Genomic DNA, 15,678 nt, shown 5'->3' on the forward strand with positions numbered 1-15,678 from the left:
GACTGCATGCAATGGCATAGGTTAACCATATACTGTATGAGAATATGTTTTTATATGTACACTATTCCTGATTTAATGACCGAAAATAATCCAAATCCAAGCGTTGAGTGTTAAGACGTATATAGTAACGCTGCAGTCAGTGTATTAGTTCATCAGAAGTCAGGTTGTTTTATTATTTCCAAGGTTGCACCAATTACAGGGTCTAGATTTCAACATTTTCAAGGGGGCATGCCCACGGAGCCCCTAGTAAGGTCGGGCCTTCGGCGCGAGGGATGGTTGGCAGATATCGCCCCCACCCCATGCAAAAGTTCGTGCCGCCGCCTCTGAATTATCATGATGAAACGTTATCATTAATATTAACTGTAGTGCATATGTCATACGTGGTTATATGGGACTACTAGATACTATGTGGTGCGAACATACTTTATGGTACGAAGTTACCTAGTACGAAGTGACTTTATGACGAAGTGGTTTTGGTACGAAGTGACGGGGCCTCGTTCTCATGACCCTTATGACAAGTATACCATGTGACGTGCATATCAATCAATCCACCAATCAAAAATAGGCCCGTGGCCCTGACGCTCATCGGTAATTATAACATTAGCCAAGCAATTAGATGTGTAATATACAATATTCAAGTGTGTCAAGGCCAAGATGAGTTAAATTTTGTAGCTGAAATTAGAAAATTTCTCAACAAATTGGTATTGCTTTAAGCATGCAATGTATAGTTAAGCAATGCTGTATGTGGGTGATCACTGTATGAATTGTCTACTCCTTGGCACGGTAATTGCATTGCCAAGTTGAAAATCAAATAAGGGAAACTGCCCATTTTTTTTTAAAAAAAGCAGCTTTATGAGAGGAAACTGCAGATCCTAGAGATTGCCTATACAGAGGACCAGCCAAGGCACCTACATGCTAAATAGCAAGTCAATCAGAATGATGTTTGTAAAGAAGTTGACCAAAACATCAATTTCGAGATTTGTTGATGGATCCTCTTCTCCTGAACAAATCATCTTCAAACAATAAGGAATCTTCACATCAAAATCAGAACTAAAGGTCCAGTGCTTTTGGAGAAGAAGTCGCCACGCATGCAAGTAGTTTAGTATGGACTATAGGTACGACCATGAGGGCGCTGTTCATAATCGGATGCGATGACATCATACGAACAGCGCCCTCATGGTCGTACCTATAGTCCAGCTTTAGCATAAATAATGACGTCACAATGGGAATTCGTGCATAAATTAGCATAAATGAGGACCAATGCCGTAAAGGGGATCATTTGAATGAGGATGACGTCACAATGGGATATTTTAATACATTTGCATAAATTACCATCAATTTTTTTTTGTAATTATTTTGTTTAATTATTTTTAATTATTTTTAATTGTTTTTTAATTGGACAGGCGTGGACGAAAGATTTTTCATGAGGATGACGTCACAATGGGATATTGTGAATACATTTGCATACATAAAATAGATGGGAATACGAGGTCGTGTCGAGGTCATCGTGAATACATTTGCATAAATTACCATCAATTTTTTTTAATTATTTTTAATTATTTTTTTAATTGACAGGCGTGGACGAAAGATTTTCAGAATATATCGTAGAGGGCGCTCACACATACACACACACACACACACACACACACACACACACACACACGTTAATAAATACACGTCATTTTGAAAACTAATGGAGTTTATTGCACAAAAGAAGTAAACAAGAATGAAATATTGACATGGAGTATATATTTATGACATGGTTGAGTATTTTTTTAACGTCACAAAAAAACATACGATGTGAGTAAGGAAAATAGTTGCGTAGTGTATAAATGTTTAGCGTGATTAAATATTTCTTTGTTAACACCTCGAAAAATACGTAGATACATGTAAATGTGCGGCGTGGTTAAATTTATTTTTAATGCCACAAAAAATACGAGTACATAAACGATTCGATTAAAACACAGAAACGAGAAAAGCCAATAATAGTAAACATTGATCAATAAAAAATAATTCATTCTATATATACATATGTTGTTTATTTTTACATTTCTTACTTCCTTTCAATGAGTCAAGCAGTCTGTACACTTTTTTTTTTATTCCATCACTATAATCAGAATCGCTCATCTGTCGTACAAGAAAGAGAGAGAGAGAGAGGATAATATTAAAAACCGATAGTTATATAAAGAAAGTATAAGTTATGTGTTGAAAATTTAATAGTATGAATTATCCCGTAAAACTGCGGTCATCAATCCGCTAAAATGCAAAGTATGCAAAATCGGTTGATCGACGTACAGTTTGTTTTTCAAAAAAATGGCGGACTACGCTACTATGAGTTAAAATGTATAATTACCTGATCGTTTCACAGAATAACTTTTGACATACATAATCATCACACGGAATGAGTTTACGGTGTAACGTAGCGATTTTCGTTTTTCCCTCGACGAAGAAAATATGTCCTCGCTTCTTGCCAAAGATTCAAAGGCGGTAGACCAAGTTTGACCTTCCGTGAAAAGTTCATCTCATGGACACTACGAGTCATACGAGTTGCCACGAGTATTGGCAACACATGGCTTGAAAGTATTTGATGATTGTAGATCCACGTACGTGAAATCTTATAAATTCCATGACATGACTACCGTACGAGTCATAATAGTCTTCGTGGTAAGGGTATTTCAGACAGAAAGTGGCCCAACGCGTTCCACTCGCGAATATCAACGGTGTTTGATATAAGCGATGTGTATCATTCCGAAGCACACTTGTGAATGCCAGTCTGAACTCAATCACAAGATTAAATGTAAGGCGTGTCTAGTCCTAAGTGTTCCCAACGTGAAATAGACCTCCCACGTAGATGATAAACAACAGATGTTGGTATATTTATGTTATCTAAAACATGAACACTCACAAACAGCCTGAGGGATATCGAGTTTCAAGCGTGAATTTCGACCTGCGTGTATGGGATACTGATAACATGACTCGACATTCTGTTGACCCCGGCACTATCAGTCAATTCACTGACTTAAACCACAGTCACTCTACTAGAACGGTTAGGAAGCGCCGCGTCATTCTATTGTACCCACCCTTGTCTCCATAAACATTGAAACAAGAGAGGTGTTAACGAGTTAAGAAGTCATTAGCATTAAACAGGCGACGGAAAACACGCGATAAATCATGAGACAGTGCGAGAGTTGCGTCATTTTCCCCCACAAAGCATTGCAATACATGGCACTTTGACCTTTCAACGAAGAGCAGTCTCAAATGCGGAAATGAACATGCTTTGTATATACACGTTTTTTCGCGAGAAAATCTTGCTGTCTTGTATGGCATTCTGAAATTATAAATAGTTAATAGAATACTATATTAGTGAATTTCCCCCAAAAGTCGCCCCTGTCTCGACTGAATCAAAACATGTTGAACGGGATTTGTATCAGTCGTCAAATAAAGCGAATGGAGGGATATGAAAGCACGACAATCAAAAATCTCTTTTGTCCAATTACCTCCTATGAAAACTATGCAATAAAGCAACACGGCGACCACCTCCATAGACGAAAACATGCAAAACTTCGCCATAAAGTGACTCTAAAAACACACAAAAAATACGAGAATGGACAAAGGAATATTGTAAAGGTTTGCAGACATCAATGTTTTTAGCGATAAAATTGTTTCTAAACTGAGTGAGGGGTTTATTTTACGGACCGAAAGACTGTTAGAGATCAAGACAAAGAGACTGTCAACAAAACACCGTTTTTCTCGAGTAAAGCATCTTCAAGATTGCAAAAGAATGCTCATCTGAAAAATACAATATCACTCCTAGTCACAGTTCAGTTGAGATTGTAGTTTGATGTAAAAATAAAGCACAATTTAAAAAAGTTCACGGTCTTCTCGAGGGTCTTCTCGAGCAACATCGAACGCAATAAATAATGGTGAAAAATAGTGCATTCCAATGACAAATACGTCATAGTTTTGAGACCAGCATAGGTTCTCAGAAGCTGCTCGTTCACACCTTTAACCAATAGAGCTTCCTAACCGTCCTAGTAGAGTGACTCCTAGTAGAGTGACTGTGCTTAAATTATTTTTATCAATTAGCCTTTGCTAAAATACTACCGTCATTTTCCACGTCATTAAAAAAAACATGGCCCGCAGCGGAGGGATTTGAAATAAAACACGTTCAATCTCGTAATGACGCGTTCTCCGTGTCAATGTTACGATTATACTCGAAATTGACTATTTGGGGGATAAAAACTGGGTCAACTTGATTCAGTCAACATGAATCTGACCCAGGCAGTATGATGATTCCAGTCCGTCACCAATTCACTTGTCTGAAAAGGCACACCCCAAGGGTGTATGACGCCTTGTCTCAATTCAGGCCGAATCAAAGACTGTGCACGCCGTCGATCTATATCTGTGATCGATGTAGACGAGAAACATTCCACCACTCTGATCGTTTTTATATCATCGGTAATTCAGTGTACCGCTCGAATGTAATGCATCAATCAATAGTTTAGTTTTGAAGGTTTATTTTACAATAACTGGAAAACCGACCGAAATCGCGAAATTTTAGGATTCAATCTTTACTCAGTCAAACATCAAAACTAAGTATTCAGTTCATTCTCTCTTCACTAATAAAATGGCAGTACTCAGCAAACTATCATTCATCGTTTTTTTAAACATCATTTCGAGTATCCACGATTTCGAAATACTAGAAGAGGCAAGAACGAACGTTACATTTGAATGGTCAAATGACAAGGGGCTGACCCCGCTCGAACGTGCAACAGAATGTATTGTAAATACATTGACCCATTTGAAAAACAGAGTCAACCTCAAAACATTGAGAGCCATAGCCGATGCTTCAAACAACGAGTTTCTCTTCAAATGGTTCAAAACCAAATTAAATGAAGCACTATGATTCGTCACAAATTACGCTGACATCCTTAGCAGCCTGGCAAAAGAAATCACTCAACTAACCTCACCACCAGATTCAAATTTCCACGATCAACGACAAAAAAGAAACATTATAGGCGATCTCCTGTTCGAGGTAACGGCCTTGGCTTGGCTACAAAGAGACAATTGTAGTTACTAGCTCGAGAAATTGACCCATATTTCTAAGACAAAATTAACCAAATTTTGAAATTATACATATTTTAATACCAAACTTGTTATTTTTACCAACAAACTACTGAATCACAGTACGTATAATAACGTATACCATTGACAAATTCAGACTCCGCTTATAAATTATACTCGATTATGTCTTTACCACTAATTTAAAATAAACAGTTATATTGGAAAGAATGAGATGAAATTTTATTATTATCATTGTAGATTCAATAAGCAAACTGGAAGCGGGTCAAGAAATCGTAAATGTTTCATATTATAGAGATGGTGCGTAGTTTGTTCTTTGACGGTAAACACGTACGCATTTTCAATGGCGAACATCGACCAGTAATAATGGCATACACTTTGTATGCTAATTCATGTTTAATAAAATGCGCTAAGTTTTGATTATTCCCAAGATGTACAGAGAGCACTCGCTTATCCATTAGACAGATTCCACTATACAATTATAATATCCTGACCGCATTGTTTAAACTCTCGTAAATCGACTGTTTGACGTGACTGGGGCACCGGTGGACGAGAAATGCGTGCGTGCACATTACATTTCGTTAACACTTTCATTCATAATAGTATCACTTGCAATATGGCGTAATATCAATCGACGATCCTCAAAATACTGTATGTATGTATGCACGTTGTAGTTCGAATGATTAGATATTTCTTTTATTTTGCCATTTTTGTCGATTCTTTCATTATGAACAGTGTTGACTTGCTCTCGAAATAAATACTTTACACCGATGTTACCGTTTGTAATGTTTATAGTGTATACGTGAAAGATATTCGCCTTTGAAATAATAATTGAAGACACAACTATATAGTCTTCAAATCAGCTGGGTGTTATTATTGAAGTAACGCACGACGCGTGATATTGTTTTAATGGGGTCTGATCGCGTTTCATAACTCCTGTATTGAATAATGCCATGAATCAAATTGTCCTAACAACATGGTAAACACGGGTCAGCAATAAGTAGCTATTTTATCGGTGAGGAAAGGTCTGCTTCTTGATTGCGATTATGATTATGTCTAATATAATTTATAATAATCTATTACTCTACGTACACAACTTGAAGCGGGCTTTTCAATTCAACTCACTGCGGCCGTACACAACATGGCTAGTTCCCCCTTCGAAAGAGTGCGTGCGTGTGCTGCGTTAGCAACACTATCTGTGACCACTGAGCTTTTCAAATATTTACAAAGCACGATGTGATAACTGAGGTGGTAAACTGACCATGATGTCAATATCCAACCATCTAATTTGCACAATAATAATTAAAATTGAAACCGTATTCATGCGTGGGATCTTGGTTGGAAATACAACGAAGTAACAAAAAACCAGCAAAGTGTAACAATAATAAAATCACAAACATGTGAATGTAAAGCAAAAAAAAAAATATTTGGTGGTTGGTTTAGGCATTTGGCATTTTAGGATTTTTTTTTTCTTATCGTGCCCTGAATCAGATGTGGACGAATGTTCCTAGCTCAATGATTGTTTTGTCATTTTAACTTTTTTAGTATACCTGTTAGGTGTTCATCATCTGTCCTAAAGTTGATTTTATTGTATTTAATATTTTAATCATGATTTTTTTTTGTTTCTTATTGTATAGATTACAAATGAGAAGATATTGTTTTTCGTTCACTGTTTTGTCATTTTAACTTTTTTAGTATACCTGTTAGGTGTTCATCATCTGTCCTAAAGTTGATTTTATTGTATTTAATATTTTAATCATGATTTTTTTTGTTTCTTATTGTATAGATTACAAATGAGAAGATATTGTTTTTCGTTCACAATTTTCTAGTTGTCACAAACTGAGCAAATTCAGTCTTCAACTATAAGATTATATACAATAAAGTAAGAAAAATAAGCAATGTGTAACAATAATAAAATCACAAACATTTGAATGTAAAGAAAAACAAAATTATTTTGTGGTTGGTTTAGGCATCTGGTATTTTAGTTTTTTTCTTGTCGTAACCTGAAACAGATGTGGACGAATTTTCCTAGCTCAATGATTATTTTGTCATTTTAACTTCTTAGTATATCTTTTAAGTGTTCATCGTCCGTCCTAAAGTTGATTTTATTGTATTTAATATTTTAATCATGATTATTTCTTTCCTCCATGTATAAATTACAATTGAGAAGTTGTTTTTCGTTCTCAATTTTCTAGTTGTCACAAACTGGGCAAATTTAGTCTTCAGCTATAATGTTATTATATCTACCCCTTTCCATTTGAAGGGTATGAGCCTTTATTCCGAGTTTCGCCTTAGCGCAGCACTATGTTTTAGGTTTTTGGTTGTGGTGAGATATTTTTTATATGCAAATTCTGTTTTAATTTTCTGTAGGTTCGTAACTTGTTTTTATGATGTGTACTTTTATTTGCATCATGTAATGTTTCTGTGCTATGAATTTCTAAAGGATTGTTCGAATTACCTGTCAATATTTCAATGATTTTCTTTTTTGTCATCCTGAGATTTATGTGTATTCCAAATATTATTTTTTCCATAGTCAAATTGTTTAAAATCTGATTCATGTCTTTTACAAGGATATTTTCTCAACTCTAGCAGGCTTGCCAAATTTCTTGGTTTGCTATTTACTTTGATCCATGTCTTTTACCCAGTTGTCTTTTCCCTTTTCGTCAATATGTATTCCATTCTTGTTTTACGATGAATATTCCTGATTTGTGTGTTTTTAGTATGTAGGTATATGTAGGTTTTTGTATATTCAAGTTCTCCCCCATCAGCATAAAATTTCGCTTCATAAAAATGAAATTTGTACGAGGGAGAACATCCACACACAAAATCCCGTCTTATGGCAAATCTGTCTAGACCAATGGAAAAAAAATGAAAATATATTACTGCAAATACCTTCTAAAATTAAATAGCAAAGCAAGAAATTTCGCTAGCCTGCTAGAGTTGGGAAAATATCCTCCCCCATAGCAACTAGATTGAAATATTGGATCAAAATAAATAATTCTAACCCAAACTCGCTAGTTCACGAAGCTCACAAACTTGGAATACATATTGACGAAAAGGGAAAAGACAACTGGGTAAAAGACATGAATCAAAGTAAATAGCAAACCAAGAAATTTGGCAAGCCTGCTAGAGTTGAGAAAATATCCTTGTAAAAGACATGAATCAGATTTTAGACAATTTGACTATGGAAAAAAAATATTTTGGAATACACATAAATCTCAGGATGACAAAAAAGAAAATCATTGAAACATTGACAGGTAATTCGAACAATCCTTTAGAAATTCATAGCACAGAAACATTACACGATGCAAATAAAAGTACACATCATAAAAACAAGTTACGAACTTACAGAAAAATTAAAACAGAATTTGCATATAAAAAAATATATCACCACAATCAAAAATCTAAAACATAGTGCTGCGCTAAGGCGAAACTCGGAATAAAGGCTCATACCCTTCAAATGGAAAGGGGTAGATATAATAACTTTATAGCTGAAGACTAAATTTGCCCAGTTTGTGACAACTAGAAAATTGAGAACGAAAAACAACTTCTCAATTGTAATTTATACATGGAGGAAAGAAATAATCATGATTAAAATATTAAATACAATAAAATCAACTTTAGGACGGACGATGAACACCTAAAAGATATACTAAGAAGTTAAAATGACAAAATAATCATTGAGCTAGGAAAATTCGTCCACATCTGTTTCAGGTTACGACAAGAAAAAAACTAAAATACCAGATGCCTAAACCAACCACAAAATAATTTTGTTTTTCTTTACATTCAAATGTTTGTGATTTTATTATTGTTACACATTGCTTATTTTTCTTACTTTATTGTATATAATCTTATAGTTGAAGACTGAATTTGCTCAGTTTGTGACAACTAGAAAATTGTGAACGAAAAACAATATCTTCTCATTTGTAATCTATACAATAAGAAACAAAAAAAATCATGATTAAAATATTAAATACAATAAAATCAACTTTAGGACAGATGATGAACACCTAACAGGTATACTAAAAAAGTTAAAATGACAAAACAGTGAACGAAAAACAATATCTTCTCATTTGTAATCTATACAATAAGAAACAAAAAAAAATCATGATTAAAATATTAAATACAATAAAATCAACTTTAGGACAGATGATGAACACCTAACAGGTATACTAAAAAAGTTAAAATGACAAAACAATCATTGAGCTAGGAACATTCGTCCACATCTGATTCAGGGCACGATAAGAAAAAAAAAATCCTAAAATGCCAAATGCCTAAACCAACCACCAAATATTTTTTTTTTTGCTTTACATTCACATGTTTGTGATTTTATTATTGTTACACTTTGCTGGTTTTTTGTTACTTCGTTGTATTTCCAACCAAGATCCCACGCATGAATACGGTTTCAATTTTAATTATTATTGTGCAAATTAGATGGTTGGATATTGACATCATGGTCAGTTTACCACCTCAGTTATCACATCGTGCTTTGTAAATATTTGAAAAGCTCAGTGGTCACAGATAGTGTTGCTAACGCAGCACACGCACGCACTCTTTCGAAGGGGGAACTAGCCATGTTGTGTACGGCCGCAGTGAGTTGAATTGAAAAGCCCGCTTCAAGTTGTGTACGTAGAGTAATAGATTATTATAAATTATATTAGACATAATCATAATCGCAATCAAGAAGCAGATCTTTCCTCACCGATAAAATAGCTACTTATTGCTGACCCGTGTTTACCATGTTGTTAGGACAATTTGATTCATGGCATTATTCAATACAGGAGTTATGAAACGCGATCAGACCCCATTAAAACAATATCACGCGTCGTGCGTTACTTCAATAATAACACCCAGCTGATTTGAAGACTATATAGTTGTGTCTTCAATTATTATTTCAAAGGCGAATATCTTTCACGTATACACTATAAACATTACAAACGGTAACATCGGTGTAAAGTATTTATTTCGAGAGCAAGTCAACACTGTTCATAATGAAAGAATCGACAAAAATGGCAAAATAAAAGAAATATCTAATCATTCGAACTACAACGTGCATACATACATACAGTATTTTGAGGATCGTCGATTGATATTACGCCATATTGCAAGTGATACTATTATGAATGAAAGTGTTAACGAAATGTAATGTGCACGCACGCATTTCTCGTCCACCGGTGCCCCAGTCACGTCAAACAGTCGATTTACGAGAGTTTAAACAATGCGGTCAGGATATTATAATTGTATAGTGGAATCTGTCTAATGGATAAGCGAGTGCTCTCTGTACATCATGGGAATAATCAAAACTTAGCGCATTTTATTAAACATGAATTAGCATACAAAGTGTATGCCATTATTACTGGTCGATGTTCGCCATTGAAAATGCGTACGTGTTTACCGTCAAAGAACAAACTACGCACCATCTCTATAATATGAAACATTTACGATTTCTTGACCCGCTTCCAGTTTGCTTATTGAATCTACAATGATAATAATAAAATTTCATCTCATTCTTTCCAATATAACTGTTTATTTTAAATTAGTGGTAAAGACATAATCGAGTATAATTTATAAGCGGAGTCTGAATTTGTCAATGGTATACGTTATTATACGTACTGTGATTCAGTAGTTTGTTGGTAAAAATAACAAGTTTGGTATTAAAATATGTATAATTTCAAAATTTGGTTAATTTTGTCTTAGAAATATGGGTCAATTTCTCGAGCTAGTAACTACAATTGTCTCTTTGTAGCCAAGCCAAGGCTGTTATCTCGAACAGGAGATCGCCTATAATGTTTCTTTTTTGTCGTTGATCGTGGAAATTTGAATCTGGTGGTGTGGTTAGTTGAGTGATTTCTTTTGCCAGGCTGCTAAGGATGTCAGCGTAATTTGTGACGAATCATAGTGCTTCATTTAATTTGGTTTTGAACCATTTGAAGAGAAACTCGTTGTTTGAAGCATCGGCTATGGCTCTCAATGTTTTGAGGTTGACTCTGTTTTTCAAATGGGTCAATGTATTTACAATACATTCTGTTGCACGTTCGAGCGGGGTCAGCCCCTTGTCATTTGACCATTCAAATGTAACGTTCGTTCTTGCCTCTTCTAGTATTTCGAAATCGTGGATACTCGAAATGATGTTTAAAAAAACGATGAATGATAGTTTGCTGAGTACTGCCATTTTATTAGTGAAGAGAGAATGAACTGAATACTTAGTTTTGATGTTTGACTGAGTAAAGATTGAATCCTAAAATTTCGCGATTTCGGTCGGTTTTCCAGTTATTGTAAAATAAACCTTCAAAACTAAACTATTGATTGATGCATTACATTCGAGCGGTACACTGAATTACCGATGATATAAAAACGATCAGAGTGGTGGAATGTTTCTCGTCTACATCGATCACAGATATAGATCGACGGCGTGCACAGTCTTTGATTCGGCCTGAATTGAGACAAGGCGTCATACACCCTTGGGGTGTGCCTTTTCAGACAAGTGAATTGGTGACGGACTGGAATCATCATACTGCCTGGGTCAGATTCATGTTGACTGAATCAAGTTGACCCAGTTTTTATCCCCCAAATAGTCAATTTCGAGTATAATCGTAACATTGACACGGAGAACGCGTCATTACGAGATTGAACGTGTTTTATTTCAAATCCCTCCGCTGCGGGCCATGTTTTTTTTAATGACGTGGAAAATGACGGTAGTATTTTAGCAAAGGCTAATTGATAAAAATAATTTAAGCACAGTCACTCTACTAGGAGTCACTCTACTAGGACGGTTAGGAAGCTCTATTGGTTAAAGGTGTGAACGAGCAGCTTCTGAGAACCTATGCTGGTCTCAAAACTATGACGTATTTGTCATTGGAATGCACTATTTTTCACCATTATTTATTGCGTTCGATGTTGCTCGAGAAGACCCTCGAGAAGACCGTGAACTTTTTTAAATTGTGCTTTATTTTTACATCAAACTACAATCTCAACTGAACTGTGACTAGGAGTGATATTGTATTTTTCAGATGAGCATTCTTTTGCAATCTTGAAGATGCTTTACTCGAGAAAAACGGTGTTTTGTTGACAGTCTCTTTGTCTTGATCTCTAACAGTCTTTCGGTCCGTAAAATAAACCCCTCACTCAGTTTAGAAACAATTTTATCGCTAAAAACATTGATGTCTGCAAACCTTTACAATATTCCTTTGTCCATTCTCGTATTTTTTGTGTGTTTTTAGAGTCACTTTATGGCGAAGTTTTGCATGTTTTCGTCTATGGAGGTGGTCGCCGTGTTGCTTTATTGCATAGTTTTCATAGGAGGTAATTGGACAAAAGAGATTTTTGATTGTCGTGCTTTCATATCCCTCCATTCGCTTTATTTGACGACTGATACAAATCCCGTTCAACATGTTTTGATTCAGTCGAGACAGGGGCGACTTTTGGGGGAAATTCACTAATATAGTATTCTATTAACTATTTATAATTTCAGAATGCCATACAAGACAGCAAGATTTTCTCGCGAAAAAACGTGTATATACAAAGCATGTTCATTTCCGCATTTGAGACTGCTCTTCGTTGAAAGGTCAAAGTGCCATGTATTGCAATGCTTTGTGGGGGAAAATGACGCAACTCTCGCACTGTCTCATGATTTATCGCGTGTTTTCCGTCGCCTGTTTAATGCTAATGACTTCTTAACTCGTTAACACCTCTCTTGTTTCAATGTTTATGGAGACAAGGGTGGGTACAATAGAATGACGCGGCGCTTCCTAACCGTTCTAGTAGAGTGACTGTGGTTTAAGTCAGTGAATTGACTGATAGTGCCGGGGTCAACAGAATGTCGAGTCATGTTATCAGTATCCCATACACGCAGGTCGAAATTCACGCTTTCAACTTGAAACTCGATATCCCTCAGGCTGTTTGTGAGTGTTCATGTTTTAGATAACATAAATATACCAACATCTGTTGTTTATCATCTACGTGGGAGGTCTATTTCACGTTGGGAACACTTAGGACTAGACACGCCTTACATTTAATCTTGTGATTGAGTTCAGACTGGCATTCACAAGTGTGCTTCGGAATGATACACATCGCTTATATCAAACACCGTTGATATTCGCGAGTGGAACGCGTTGGGCCACTTTCTGTCTGAAATACCCTTACCACGAAGACTATTATGACTCGTACGGTAGTCATGTCATGGAATTTATAAGATTTCACGTACGTGGATCTACAATCATCAAATACTTTCAAGCCATGTGTTGCCAATACGTCCTGTATGACTCGTAGTGTCCATGAGATGAACTTTTCACGGAAGGTCAAACTTGGTCTACCGCCTTTGAATCTTTGGCAAGAAGCGAGGACATATTTTCTTCGTCGAGGGAAAAACGAAAATCGCTACGTTACACCGTAAACTCATTCCGTGTGATGATTATGTATGTCAAAAGTTATTCTGTGAAACGATCAGGTAATTATACATTTTAACTCATAGTAGCGTAGTCCGCCATTTTTTTGAAAAACAAACTGTACGTCGATCAACCGATTTTGCATACTTTGCATTTTAGCGGATTGATGACCGCAGTTTTACGGGATAATTCATACTATTAAATTTTCAACACATAACTTATACTTTCTTTATATAACTATCGGTTTTTAATATTATCCTCTCTCTCTCTCTCTTTCTTGTACGACAGATGAGCGATTCTGATTATAGTGATGGAATAAAAAAAAAAAGTGTACAGACTGCTTGACTCATTGAAAGGAAGTAAGAAATGTAAAAATAAACAACATATGTATATATAGAATGAATTATTTTTTATTGATCAATGTTTACTATTATTGGCTTTTCTCGTTTCTGTGTTTTAATCGAATCGTTTATGTACTCGTATTTTTTGTGGCATTAAAAATAAATTTAACCACGCCGCACATTTACATGTATCTACGTATTTTTCGAGGTGTTAACAAAGAAATATTTAATCACGCTAAACATTTATACACTACGCAACTATTTTCCTTACTCACATCGTATGTTTTTTTGTGACGTTAAAAAAATACTCAACCATGTCATAAATATATACTCCATGTCAATATTTCATTCTTGTTTACTTCTTTTGTGCAATAAACTCCATTAGTTTTCAAAATGACGTGTATTTATTAACGTGTGTGTGTGTGTGTGTGTGTGTGTGTGTATGTGTGAGCGCCCTCTACGATATATTCTGAAAATCTTTCGTCCACGCCTGTCAATTAAAAAAATAATTAAAAATAATTAAAAAAAATTGATGGTAATTTATGCAAATGTATTCACGATGACCTCGACACGACCTCGTATTCACATCTATTTTATGTATGCAAATGTATTCACAATATCCCATTGTGACGTCATCCTCATGAAAAATCTTTCGTCCACGCCTGTCCAATTAAAAAACAATTAAAAATAATTAAAAATAATTAAACAAAATAATTACAAAAAAAAATTGATGGTAATTTATGCAAATGTATTAAAATATCCCATTGTGACGTCATCCTCATTCAAATGATCCCCTTTACGGCATTGGTCCTCATTTATGCTAATTTATGCACGAATTCCCATTGTGACGTCATTATTTATGCTAAAGCTGGACTATAGGTACGACCATGAGGGCGCTGTTCGTATGATGTCATCGCATCCGATTATGAACAGCGCCCTCATGGTCGTACCTATAGTCCATACTAAACTACTCATGCACGAAATATATGGGTCTCGTATAAACAATGAATGCGACTTTGACTGTTGCGCAGATCAACGAGTACAAACTAGAACGTTACGAAGCTTAAAATAGGGATTTTTTAGGTTATTGCAAAGTATAGAAGGACTTCGGAGTCACTGGCGGTAATTAGTACAAGTCGTGACCATGTCAAAACTCATACTTATGATTTTCATTAGAAGAGCGCATTAGATTGTGGGAGAATCAATGTTTATCAACAGAAATGTCGCAAATGCGCAGCGCGACGACTGCCGCCCTTTAAGCGTGACAGTCAAACTCTCTTATATGAACTAATGGGAAAATCGCTTCCATTTAGTCTTTTTATTGAAAATAATTATACATATAAATGTGCAGATGATTCTATAAATGTTTTGCGAAAATTATCAAGTTGTTCCACAGATTAATATAAATCAATACATTTTGAATTAAATCCCCGGAAGATCAAACAATTGAATCTGAATTGAATTGACGGGGAAAATCGCTTCCATTTAGTCTTTTTATTGAAAATAATTATACATATAAATGTGAAAATGATTCTATAAATGTTTTGCGAAAATTATCAAGTTGTTCCACAGATTAATATGAATCAATACATTTTGAATTAAATCCCCGGAAGATTAAACAATTGAATCTGTTCAGATTACAGCCAACAATATTACATCGATTGCATTAACGCCTGAACCATTTATACCATGTATATATAAGAATTATAACTTGTACTTCTTCATGAGTACGATTTGTTTAAATCATAACTTACACTTGACGCGTGTTATGTATATGTGTCTAAAAATAGACAGCAATAGACAATAATACGATAGACAGGTGGCTAGTCCCATTATACCTTAAACAGTTCGCAAAATTTCAGAAAAATAAA

General features: G+C 35.2%; 2 long non-coding RNA genes across 2 annotated transcripts; one reads left to right on the plus strand and one right to left on the minus strand.

The window, feature by feature from the left end:
* Positions 1-1,884: 1,884 nt before the first annotated feature.
* On the minus strand, positions 1,885-3,142 carry LOC146742748 (uncharacterized). The gene is made up of 2 exons (XR_014929854.1): positions 2,354-3,142; positions 1,885-2,127 (listed from the first exon to the last, which is right to left on the minus strand). It is a non-coding gene; the product is annotated as an uncharacterized LOC146742748 (long non-coding RNA).
* A 9,802-nt stretch (positions 3,143-12,944) lies between these two features.
* On the plus strand, positions 12,945-13,872 carry LOC146742749 (uncharacterized). Its single transcript, XR_014929855.1, has 2 exons — positions 12,945-13,528; positions 13,755-13,872. It is a non-coding gene; the product is annotated as an uncharacterized LOC146742749 (long non-coding RNA).
* Positions 13,873-15,678: the final 1,806 nt, after the last annotated feature.

This window comes from Saccoglossus kowalevskii, chromosome 6, assembly GCF_978046115.1.
Source record: "Saccoglossus kowalevskii chromosome 6, keSacKowa6.1, whole genome shotgun sequence".
Taxonomy (NCBI): domain Eukaryota; kingdom Metazoa; phylum Hemichordata; class Enteropneusta; family Harrimaniidae; genus Saccoglossus; species Saccoglossus kowalevskii.